The following is a 12,810-nucleotide window of genomic DNA, read 5'->3' on the forward strand; positions in this document are numbered from 1 at the left end:
ATGCCAGAAAGAATAACACATGTTTTCACAAAGTTGATATGGATTTCATAGTCAATGAACACAACTCTTCAGCTGACATCTGTGAAATATTCAAAGAGGCAGAAGGTTGCAGGCAGAACATTTTGAAACAAAAATAAAAGTCAAAAACAAAAACAAAGAAAACTCTAACAGAATTAGTACTGAGACCAGAACACTTTGCTGTGTTTAAGGAACAGTAAAACACAGTCACCCAATGTACTTGGAAGGAACTGGTTAAGAGGAAGGGTCAAATGCTGAGACCAGAAAGACATTGAACCATGTCATGCATGGGTCTTTGGGCCAGTCCAATGTGTATTATTTTAGAATATTCAATTATGTTACAAACAACAAGAAAACATGGTGATGAAAAGATAGAAATCAAGAATATCTGGAAAATTTCCTACAGTATATATAGAATACAGTTTAGATTTTATTCTGAATGAAAGAAAGGTCATTTATGTAAGGAAATCAAAGCACAATATGATCCAATACACATTTTAAGATATATTATTCTGTATTATTCTGTTTCATGTGTGGAAAAATTAACATTATGGGAAAAGAAGAATATATTAATATCCAAGTGGGAAAAACTATTTTCTGTGTGATGTTCTGGATTTTGCTTTTGCTATATAAAGTGAACAAAAGTTACCACAACAATCTAGTGAGCATTCTAGATTTCAGGGAAGAATTGGAGTGAGGGCAAGATATGTATGCATTCCATTCTTACAAAAGCTGTTTTATTAGCCTGAGTAAAGGAGAAGCCATCCTACTGACAATGAGTCCACACTCCTCAATGAGTTAATAACAGAGAATCCATTGTTTCCTGCATTTACCAAACATGACTCAAAACTATGTGAACATGCAGGATTTTATCAAAGTCTACAAATCTGCCTAAATTAATCTTTCTGGAGGGATTGAATGGACAGAAACTGGATTATTCCAAACATATAAAATGACTCTAAGGAGGAAATCAATTTAGAAATTCTGGTGTGTCTCCCAAACCAACAATGTCATATATATTGAGCTATCTGAACAGTGCCACCATTAAGATAAACTGTCAGTCTAATTATTCATCTGAGACTGCTTGTTTATTCTAGTTCCACAAATATCTGGACAAATTAGAGCCATAAAATGTTAGAAGGAATTCAGAGGTTGAATAAATTCAGCAACCTTCATTAAGGTCTAATTACTGTTTCAAAGAACAAAGGAATTTCTGAACATTCTTCAACCAAAATCAAAGATTTACCGTATTCTAAAAGTGTGCTATATGTTCAAATGTAGCACTATGAATCAGACAAGATTTCAAAATGAAGAATTTTACATAAGAAAGTATTGTGATATAGACCTACATCTATATGTATATTCATGTCAATCCATATGCAGATATTAAATGTGTACTAAAAAGGGAATTGATCTAACAAATCAATTCATGCTGCAACTAAATCATCAAATATCATGTTGTCTTTGAAATATAACTCAGATTCTATGAATTTCAATTGGCATATTAAATTCTCATATCAGAGACTAAAGAAGGAGAATGTAAAACTGGATAAACATTTTACCCAGGGTTTAGGTATTTTAAAACACTTCATAATATTTTTAACAAAATTCCAATAAAGATAAAAGTTTGACAAATGCCCAAGGAAGATAAAAGTATATATAGTCATAATATAAGGACAAAAGTAACAGAAAAATTCAGTTATATTATTCACAACTATTTGGGGCTAGAAATACTAGCCTACTGTTTTATGTTTTCTGAATGTTCCATGTAGCAGTACTCTCCTCTATCGTGAGTTTTGAAAAAAAACTTAATGGAGTATTTCATCTATTTTCTTCTCTACTGTCATTGCCAAACATGTATCTTTAGAATCTTATGTTCAAGGAACACTAATCATGTTAATAAGTATTGAACTTTCCAGATAATTTTGTATGGCTGATTTTCATATGTACTTCTCACTGTACAGTATGAGCTCTTTTTAAGAGTCTCTTCTTTTTAAAAAGAAGTTATTCTGAAACTCAAATTCACATATAAGGTATATGCCAAAAACTTCATTACTCTACATACAAATGAATTTTTAAAAATAGAGCATATCCAGATTATTTCAGAAGCAGAATATTACCAGAATCCTAGACACGCTCATGCTACTTTACAGCTACTTACAGCCACATTATATGTGTGTGTGCACAGAAATGCATATATATTATATATTATATAATAACATATACTAGATTATATGTATATATGCATATATAATGTGAATGTTTAAAAATAATGTTAAACTTTCTTTAAATTTAACCAAGGTCAATTACTTTGATTTGGACTAAAATGCTACCAGATTCACTGGTTTTCAACCATAATATGTAGAGTTTTCCCCTTCAGTAACAAATGAGATTCCATGACATGTGATGCTTTTACCTGCATTCAAGGCCCCTTGCATTAATAATCTGCCAGCTATCTGAAATGGAAGAGGACAGTGTAGAGTTTCCCTTACAACAATTTCAGTGCTTAGCCCCTCCCCAGTGCTTGGCATCCCCTTTTATGCTCCAATAGCACTGGTTCTCATCCAGAAGTTATTTAGTCCCCCAGAAGATATTTTACTGCTCTGGAGATATTTTCAGTAGTCACAACATGAAGTTGACCACCAGCATCTGGAATGTAGAAATCAGAAATGCTTTTAAATGTCTTACCATGCTTAGAATACAAATTAAGGTGTTATCTATTTTAAAACATTAATGGTGCCAACACTGATAATTTGATATATCAGATAGCTAACGTGCCTACAATCATATTTTCAGTAACTAGCAGTCCTGGAATAAAATAATTTCAAAGTAATTTATAATACAGGTTGACAATATAATACAAGATATTTATTAAAAGTATATCATGAATTGTTCTGTAGATATCTTCTTGTGTTCATTAACTTTCCCATTTTATGGCATTATTAAAGTTGCTTTAGTTGATACAGACATATTTGCAACAAGACAAAGTGACATTATCAGATGCTAATCTGAACGTATCTCTCCCATGTATAAGGTGAGTGATTCCCCACAGATGTTAGAACTAAGATAAAGCTAGTAACTGTGATGTGGGGGGTTCTACATAAAACCAAGGCATAGCCACCTGCATTTCCTGTGCAGCCAGAGCACTCACTTATATCCAGTTGCAGCACATTATTTGCAATACCTCAACTTTGATCTCATATCAGGTTTTGCCAATATTCAAAAATCATCTCAAAGTTTACCAATCCCTAGAAAGTCTTTTCACTTTTTCTCCTGTAGTAAATCATGGAACTAGAGTTACCCAGACTCAAATTGTACTCTAGTACCTATTGAATTTATTATAGATGATAAAATTTCAAAAATTTTAGGATTCACTACAATGAATGACTAAATCATTCATTAGGACAGCAATGACTAATTCACAGTAATGAGTTTAGTGTTAGCATTATGTCTGTCCATACTAGTTTTATTATCATTATTTCAGATCAATGTCCTTGATCTCATTAAATTGTTTTTCTCTGGCACTAGTTTTAACATTATTTAGAGCAAGACATATGTGAAAATGAATGTGGTTTTCTCATATTCTCACTTGCAGATTTTAATGTTCTTTGTCTGAAAATATTAGAGGTAAGTAATCTCTGCAAAAATGTATACAATACAGTGTGATCACACATATATAAATTTGGACTCCTTAAATAATTCTGTGAGAAGAGAAAAAGGTACAGGCTTGAAAAGAAAGTGGCATAATGATTAAACACATAATTACAAAAATAAGTTAACTAAGAGTAGGTATATCTTCTCACAGGTAACAAAGGAATAACAGTACCAATCCTACTGGATTAATTTAAGTAAGAATATAATTGTTAGTTATATTTTAAATATGATTCTTTTGCATCACTTTATTATATATTTCAAATCACTTGTTAAAAGGTTACCATTAAAATTTTATCATAACTCAGACATTCAATAGGTATGTTTTTATGTCCCCATTGATATTTTTATTCTTCCATGTTATATATTACTATCATTTTGAAACTATTTTGTCCTTTATTATATTTTTTAAATTCTGTGGATTTAGTATAGCAATAAACAAAACACAAAGGCAGATATATTTTTTAAATATTATTCTCTTCTACTTAGTGTTTAAAATAAACTGTTGAATTTAGTTTTCTCTGTGTGCATATCAGAGTATTGAAACAGGGGAGAAACAGCAACAGACTAAAAAACTTTAGCAAAGGTGTATTTAAATATAGTCCAAACCAGAACTAGACAGAGATTATGACTCAATGATACAACCAATTAACTAGAAATGAAAATAATAGCTTACTTGTTCTTTGATACATATAATTGTAGACTAGAATGCCTTTGTTTTTTGGGGATTTTTTGGTCTTGTTTTTGAGATAAGGTCCAGCTGTGGTAGCCTAAGCTGGCCTCAAATTCATTATATGGTTCAGGCTGGCCTTGAAATCATGACACTTCTGCTTCAGCCTTCTATAGTCTACCTCTGTATAACTTAGCTTTGTCTTTTTCAAAACATGTTCATGAAAATGTACTATAATAAATTTATATTTCAACTGCATTTTTACCTCATAAGGATGTGATTTTGCTACACAGCTACATAAAATATTTTATACTGTGGGGTAATGATTTGAAAATTCAGATACAAAATTTAAAATTAGTATATATCAAATTAGTGGTTAATAAACACTTTAAAAAGCTATTACTAAACAGGCTTTAATGTATATTTTACTAAAAACAAACTTTTTAAAATCCATTGGCATATTGTAGTTATACTAGGGGTACATTGTGACATTTATAAAAGTGTTTACAATGTATCTTAGTTAGGCTTACCCCCTCCATCTTTCTCTTTTATCTCCCCACCCTCTTCTTAGAACAGTTTCAACAGGTGTCATTGTTCCATTTTCATACATGAGTACAATAGTACCTCCACCATATTGGCTCTTGTTCACCTATTCCTTATGCTCTCCCCACTTCATTTGCGCTAGCACCAATCCCCAGATAAGACTTGTTTTACTTTCTTGTCCATTTTTTAAAGACATTTTTGTTTGTTTATAATCATTATACAGGGAGTTTCATTGTGACATTTCCATATATATATATATATATATTACCCTGAATTGGCTCATCCCTCCATTATTCTATTTTCTACCTTAGTCCCCTTCTAATGGGTGATTTCAACAGGTTTGAATGTGCCATATTCATACTTGTACAGAAAGTACATCATCTATATTCACCTTTACTTTCCTCATTTACTCTACCCCTTTCATTAGGGCTCTCCTCTTAACATAATCTGTTTTACATTCTTGTCCTTCATTATTTAGATGTCTGTTAATTGTTCACTGGGATTTTTGCCTTGTATTTTACCAGTAATGTATTGTGTTTAATCAGTCTAACCCTCCTCTGCTGCCCTTCTTCTTGTTTTCCCCCATCCTGGGTTGTTCAACAGTTTTCAGTATGTTTCTTTGTGTCTTGTTCCTACACAAATGTGATACATTTCATTAATATTTGCTATCTTTCATTCCTCTTCCTTTAGTCTCCTGTATAAGTCCCATATTTGGTACATGTTCTGAATATATTTTATATGTATATATGATATTGATTGTATTTGTGTCATGCCTATATTCAACACATGAGAGAAACCATGTGGCCTTTGGCTTTCTGAACTTGGTTAACTTCACTTAAAATGGTATTTTCCAGTTCCATCCATTTACATGCAAACAACAAAATTTCATTCATTGTGGTTGAATAAAATTCCATTGTAAATAAATACTGAATTTTCTTAAACCATTAATCAAAAAGTAATGGAGCACCTCGGCTGTTTCCATAGCTTACCTATTGCGAATAATGCTGGAATAAGCATTATGTACAGGTGCCTTTTTTGTAACCTAACTTATATTCTTTTGGGTATATTCCTAAGAGTGGAATTGCTGTATTGTATGGCAGTTCTATTTTTAGTTTTTTGAGAAGCCAGCATACTGTTTTCTAAAGTGGCTATACTAATTTACATTCCCACCAGCAGTGTATGAGGGTTGCTTTTTCCCCACAACCTCTCCAACATGTGTTGTTGTTTGTGTTCTTGATGGTAGCCATTCTAACAGGAGTGAGGAGGAATTTTAACTTAGTTTTGATTGGCATTTACTTTATGGACAGAGATGTGATGTGTTTTTGACCTTTTGGAATGCTTCTTTTGAAAAACCTTTGTTCAACTTATTTGCTCATCTCTTCATTGGGTCATTGATTCTTTGAGAATTTAGTGTTTTGAGATCCCTGTACATTCTGGCTACTAATACCTTGTCAGATATATAGTGGCAAGAATTTTTCTCCCAATCTGTGGGTTGCCTCTTCAATCTCATGACCATTTCTTTTTTTGTACAGACCTTTTTAGTTTCTTGTATTCACACTTTTCAATACTTTCTCTTAGTTGATCAGTCATTGAAGCTCTATTTAGGAAGCTATTGCTTATGTGTATATGTCCCAGTGTATTCCTTACTCCCAAAGTTTCAGGACTTGTATTAAGGACCTTAATCCACTTTGAGTTAGCACTCATACAGGATGAAAGACATGAATTTAGTTTCATTTTATGCATGCAGATATTCACTATTCCCAGCAACATTGGTTGAAAAGGTTGTCACTTCTCCATCGTATGTTTTGGGGACCTTTGTTAAAAATAGGTGCACGTAGCTGAATGGATTAATATCTGGATCTTCAATCTGTTCCATTGGTCTTCATGTCTTTTTTTTTTTTTTGCCAGTACCATGATATTTTATTGTTATGGCTTTATAACATAGTTTGCAGTCAGGTATGGTATTATCTCTAGACTTGCTCTCTTTGCTCAGTATTACCATGGCTATTTGTGGTCTTTTGTGCTTCATAGGAAATTTAGGGTTAATTTTTTAATCTATGTGATGACTATAATTAGAATTTTAACTGGGATTGCATTGAACATGTAGGCTGCTTTTGGTAATATAGCCACTTTCACAATATTGATTCTGCCAATCAATAAGCATGGCATATGTTTCCATCTTCTGAAGGTGTCATTGATTTCTTTCTTCAGTGGTTCATAGTCTTCATTGTAGAGGTCTTTTACTTCCTTTTCTGAGTTTATTCCTAGGTATTTTATTTTTTGAGGTGATTATGAATGGGAATTAGTTTCTTAAATATCTTCTCAGTTGTTTTATTGTTGGTGTATAGAAACTCTACTGATAATTGCACATTGGTTTTGTGTCTTACTACTTTGCTGAAGATGTTTATGATATGATGTCTAGAAGATTTTAGTGCAGTTTTCCAGATCTTTTAAGTATAAGATCACCTCATCTGCATATAAAGAATAGGTTGACTTCTTCCTTTCCTTTCTTTTATTTCCTCTTCCTGATTCATCCTTCTGGTAGGAATTTCACTCTATCTTGAATAAGAGTGGACGCCTTTGTATCATTCCTGACTTTAGAGGAAATGGTTTCAGCTTTTCCTTATTTAGTATGGTATTATAGATAGGTTTGTCATATATAGCCTTTATTATGTTGAAGCACATTCCTTCTATTTCTAGTTTCATCAGAGCTTTATTTTGAAATGATGTTGAATTTTGCAAAAGTTTGACTGCATCTATTGAGATGATCATGTGCTTTTCATCTTTGCATCTGTTAATATGCTGTATTACATTTCATTATTTGTGTATGTTGAATCATGTCTGCATCCCTACAATAAAGATGTCTTGATCATGATGTATGATCTTTTTGATATGTTGTTGAATTCAATTTGCCAGTATTTTATTGAAAATATCTGCATCTACGTTCACTAAAGAGATTGGCCTATAATTCTCTTTTCTGTTATGTCCTTGTCTGGTTTTGGGATGAGTATAATACTGGCTTTATACAATGAGTTTGGCAATGTTCCTTCTGTATATTTCACACAAAGTTTGAAGAGTGTTGGTCTTAGTTCTTTAAAGTTCTGGTAGAATTTAGTAGTTAATGTGTCAGGACTTGGACTTTATTGCTGCTTCAATTTCATTACATGTTAATGATCTATTTAGGTGATTATATCCTCTTGGTTTAATTTTTGTTAACCATATGTGCCTAGAACTTTATTCATTTCTTCTAGATATTCCAATTTATTTCAATATAGGTTTTTAATTAATCCTTAATGATTCCCTGGATCATACTGGTGTTTGTTAGAGATAATTATTTGTAAGTTATAAAGCAGTACTTCCAACTATCCTGAAATTAATTTCACTGTATATAAGAAACTAAAAAAAGATATATGCATTTTATATTTAAAATATTTCATCCATATTTAATAGACATGCATACTATATAAAATTTGGTTTTAAAATTACATAATGGATAGCATATTAGTGTCTATGAATTTTTCATGTGGAAGATTTTCCTGATTCATAAGTACCATCAATAACCATACATGTGCATTCAAGTGAAAATGATATATGTTTATATCACTCTATGCAATTATCTTTTAGATTTTAGCTCTGCATTGATCCATTCCTGTTTCTGTGACAGAATACCTGAGAACAACAATGTAGGTTGTTTCAGTGCATAGTTACATGGCTCTGTTGTTTCTGTGGAGAGGCAGGACTCACGGCAAGGAGCACATGGCAGAACAAGGCTGCTCATCTCACGGCAGCCTGGAAACAGAAAGAGAGAAGATAGGTTACCCAAGACCCAGCTGGGTCCCAAGAACCCAATCCCTTCAACTTGGTTCCACTTCCTAAATTTCCATCACCTCCCAATAGCCCATCAAATTATGAACCCATAAGTGTATTAATACATCAATAAGATCAGAACCTACATTGTCCAATATCTTCCCAAATGCCCCGCTCCTGGCTAGCAAGCCTTCAGCATAACTCCTTTGAAGGACATCTTAGATCTAATGCATAACAAAATCCATAAATGAAGAGTTTTTTATATACCTAAAATGTATGCTATTCTTAGCCCACTTTCCAGAATTTTAGACGACCCTACCAAGCAGATGTCAAATTCTGTGCAAGAAATTGATGACTTAGTGTCTAAAGTCACCTCAAGAGAACAGCATTTATTGATTACAGGTTAATTTCCAATTCTGCACACTTTAGGCTCTTACATCTATTGGAAATTTCTCTTATTTCCCTCAATGCATTCTTTTTTGTCTGGAAATATCTTCCTTTTAACAATTCTCTTGTGCACTTCCAGTATTTGAATATACCTAATCTCTCTTAATGTGGTGGTTTTATTATTATTCAATAACTTAATGAAAATAAAAATAAAGAAAACCAAACAAAATGAAAATACATTAAAGTAAACCATTCTTTCAAGTATGTTATAATTTTACTTGTTTTGCTATAAACAATAATTTATTTCTACCAACTGATTCCCACCTCACTGCACATAAAATGGTGCTCTATTATAGACTAGTTATACACAAGCTTTAAAAAATAAAAGAAATGTTAATGCCCTCATTGTAATTATCTGTCACTATTATTGAGCATATTCAAATTAATTAACTTGTGGATTTAAAATAAATTTGAATGTAAGTGAAAATAATGTTCTACTTTTTGTGTTTTTAAAAAATATTTTTGAGAAAGAATCTGTCTAAGTTGTCTAGGCTGGCATTGAACTTGTTATTCTTCTTCTGGCTCAGTTTCTCAAGTATCAGGGAGCAGGGATTACAGACATATATCACCAGGCCTGGATTTCTGAGGGGTTTTTGTTTTGTTTTTGCTTTTACAATACTGGGGTTGAACTCAGGGCCTCACAGTTGGTAGGCAGGCACTTTACTTGAGAAATGCTCCCACATCCTTTTTTGCTTCACTTATTTTTCACATAGGGTCCCATGATTTTGCCCTGGGCCAGCCTCAGACCGTAGTACCTATACCTCTCACATACATGGGATTACAGGTATGCACTACTGCACCTGGCCCCTGGGGTTTTTTGACTCTTTCATTTTATGAGCATAAATGTTGATTAAGTTTTTTAAATGATTTGGTGAAACATAAATGTAGAACTCACACATGGATTTATTGATAAGATAAGTACACATTAGAAAGGATGAAGTACTAAATATATAAGCTCTCCTTTGAATTCACTGAGCTAGAATGTTCTTCTAAAGCATAAAGTGATATTTTAAAACTCAAAACAATATTAATACAAGATATGTGAAAACATGTTTATTTTTATGACTTATAAAATAAATTCAAATGTTAAACATGAAATATTAAGCAAAAATTAATTCATCGTCCAACCAGCTCAGTGAACTCTAGGTTGGATCAGCCTATAAAGATTCATACTAAGAATGAAAATAGACCAATCCACACAAAACAACAACAACAAAAAAATCCACTTCAGGACACCTTATAATCAAATGTTGACAGACAAAGGCAGACTTCCAGAGCCAACATCATACTTAATGGAGAACAATTGAAACAACTCCAAGTAAAGTCAGGAATGAGACAGGGCTGTCTCTTTCACAAATGTTGTTGGGAAAACTGGATATCCACATGTAGAAGACTGAAACTAGATCCCTGTCTTTCACTGTGTACCAAAATCAACTTAAAGTCAAAATATAGGGCCTGAAACTTTGAAACAAGTCCAGGAAGCAGTAGGAAAACTAAAACAGATAGGTATAAGGAACTACTTCCTAAACAGAACTTAAAAGGCTCAGCATCTAAGCAAAACAATGAACAAATGGGATTGCATCAAACTAACAAGCTTCTGCATTGCAAAGGAAACAGTCATCAGACTCAAGAAACAGCTCACAGAATGGGAAAAAATCTTTTCCACCTACTCATCTAATAAGGGACTAATATCCAGAATCTACAGTAACTCAAAAAACTCAGTCCCCAAAAAATCAATAACCCAATGAAAAAAAATGGGCACATGAATTAAACAGGGAATCCTCAAAGGAAGAAGTGAAAATGGCCAGTAAAAACATGAAGTGTTCAACTTCTCTGGTTATAAAAGATGCAGGCGGCCTCGGAGCCGGACATGGTGCTGTCGGAGTTGGCCGTGCGCCTCAACTGCGCCGAGTACAAGAACTGGGTGAAGGCAGGACACTGTCTGCTTCTGCTATGCAGGTGCCTGCAGGGTTTCATCGGTCGCGAGGTGCTCTCCTTCCACCGCGGCCTGCTCGCCGCCCGGGGCCTGGGCCTTTGCGCCTCTTGCAGCGCGCTCGCGCTCGCCAGTTTCAGCCTCAGTGCCAGGCGTGCGCAGAGTGGAAACGGGAGATTTTGAAACATCACCTCAACAGAAATGGAGACGTGTACTGGGGGAACTGCCAGCCGGGCGGTGGCCCGTCGACGCGTGGGAGGTGGCCAAGGCCTTCATGCCCCGAGGACTGGCAGACAAATGAGATCCCGAGGAGTGTGATGCTGCAGCTCTTTTAAGTCTTATCAACTCCTGTGATCACTTCATGGTTGATTGAAAGAAAGTCACAGAGGTGATCAAGTGTCGTAATGAGATCATGCATCTTCAGAGATGAAAGGCTCATCTACATGGCTTCGAGATTTTCATAAGAAGATCCAAAATTTTCTGAATGAATTCAGGAACATCCCAGAGATTGTGACAGTATACTCCAGAATAGAACAGCTATTGACATCTGACTGGGCTGTTCACATCCCTGAGGAAGATCAACGAGATGGGTGTGAATGTGAACTAGGAAGTTACCTGAGTGTGCAAGTAAATGAAATCGAAATGGAATTACTAAAGGAAAAACTACAAGAGATATACTGGCAAGCGGAAGAACAAGAAGTGTTTTCTGAAGAGATCTCCAATCAACTGGAAGTGGTAAAGGAATTTTTGAGAAACAATGAAGATCTTAGAAATGGTTTTACAGAAGTTATGCAGAAGCTAGACAGCCTCCATCTACAACATCAAAAACTGGATTCAAAGGAAGCTGGGAGACAGACACCTGAAAAGAAGGCCTGAGGTTGTCCTTCAGCAAAAATCAGCATGGCTTCCAGCTCAGGCACCTTTTCTATGCAAAAGGAGAAAGTTTCCAGAGTACTGTACACAAACAAAAGGGAGTTTTTGTTGTCCTAGACTTTTTTCTGACTCTTCGGGAATATTTTTTCATATTCATAAACTTGGTGTTGTGTAATATATACCAATCAAAAAATATTAGATACACCTGTTCCACACCTTGCTGCCATCAAGGGACTTTTTCCTATTTCAAAGGTAAGAGTCTTTTCTGGTCCTGAACTACAGCTGCTTACCATGGTGAAGGCCTTCAGGCCAAGGGCTCACAGAGAGTGCTCCGCCCCCTGGCAGATGTGTCCTATTCCCTCTGCCTCTGCCTGAAAGTCACACTCATGATGATGCAGAAGAGGGGACTGGAATATAAATGTTGAGGTAGAAATATTTTTTGAGAGAAGGCCAGGGGAAAACTTGCCTGGAAGGCTGTTTTCTAGCCATTTCCACTTAATACACAGCAGAGATGTGGGGGAAGCTCAGTTGCAGCTTAAGAACTCTTAAGAACACTTAGGAGAAGTTAAATCCATGGCAGTCCCAGCTGGTTTTGTATAATAGTCCTAGTACCAAACCTGGCCCTCATCCTCAATGAATGTTTGTTTGAACATTTATCTGTTAGCCTAGTAGTATTCATAGGTATAAATACTAGTTACATTGTCAACTAAACTTGGCCCTTCATTATGAAATTTTAACATTCTTATGGAAACTACAAGACATCATTTTTTTTTTCAAAAAATTGACAAATTCATTCATACTTCCTCTATTCCTTTGACCTAAAAGTCTTCCACTCTGGACTTTTGTCCTATTTGTTCCCAAACCACAC

General features: G+C 34.4%; 1 pseudogene; it reads left to right on the forward strand.

The window, feature by feature from the left end:
• The first annotated feature begins 11,002 nt into the window (after window positions 1-11,002).
• LOC109675399 (uncharacterized protein CXorf38 pseudogene) lies at window positions 11,003-11,962 on the forward strand (annotated as a pseudogene).
• The last annotated feature ends 848 nt before the right edge of the window (window positions 11,963-12,810 follow it).

Source organism: Castor canadensis, chromosome 9 (assembly GCF_047511655.1).
Source record: "Castor canadensis chromosome 9, mCasCan1.hap1v2, whole genome shotgun sequence".
NCBI classification, from domain to species: Eukaryota; Metazoa; Chordata; class Mammalia; order Rodentia; family Castoridae; genus Castor; species Castor canadensis.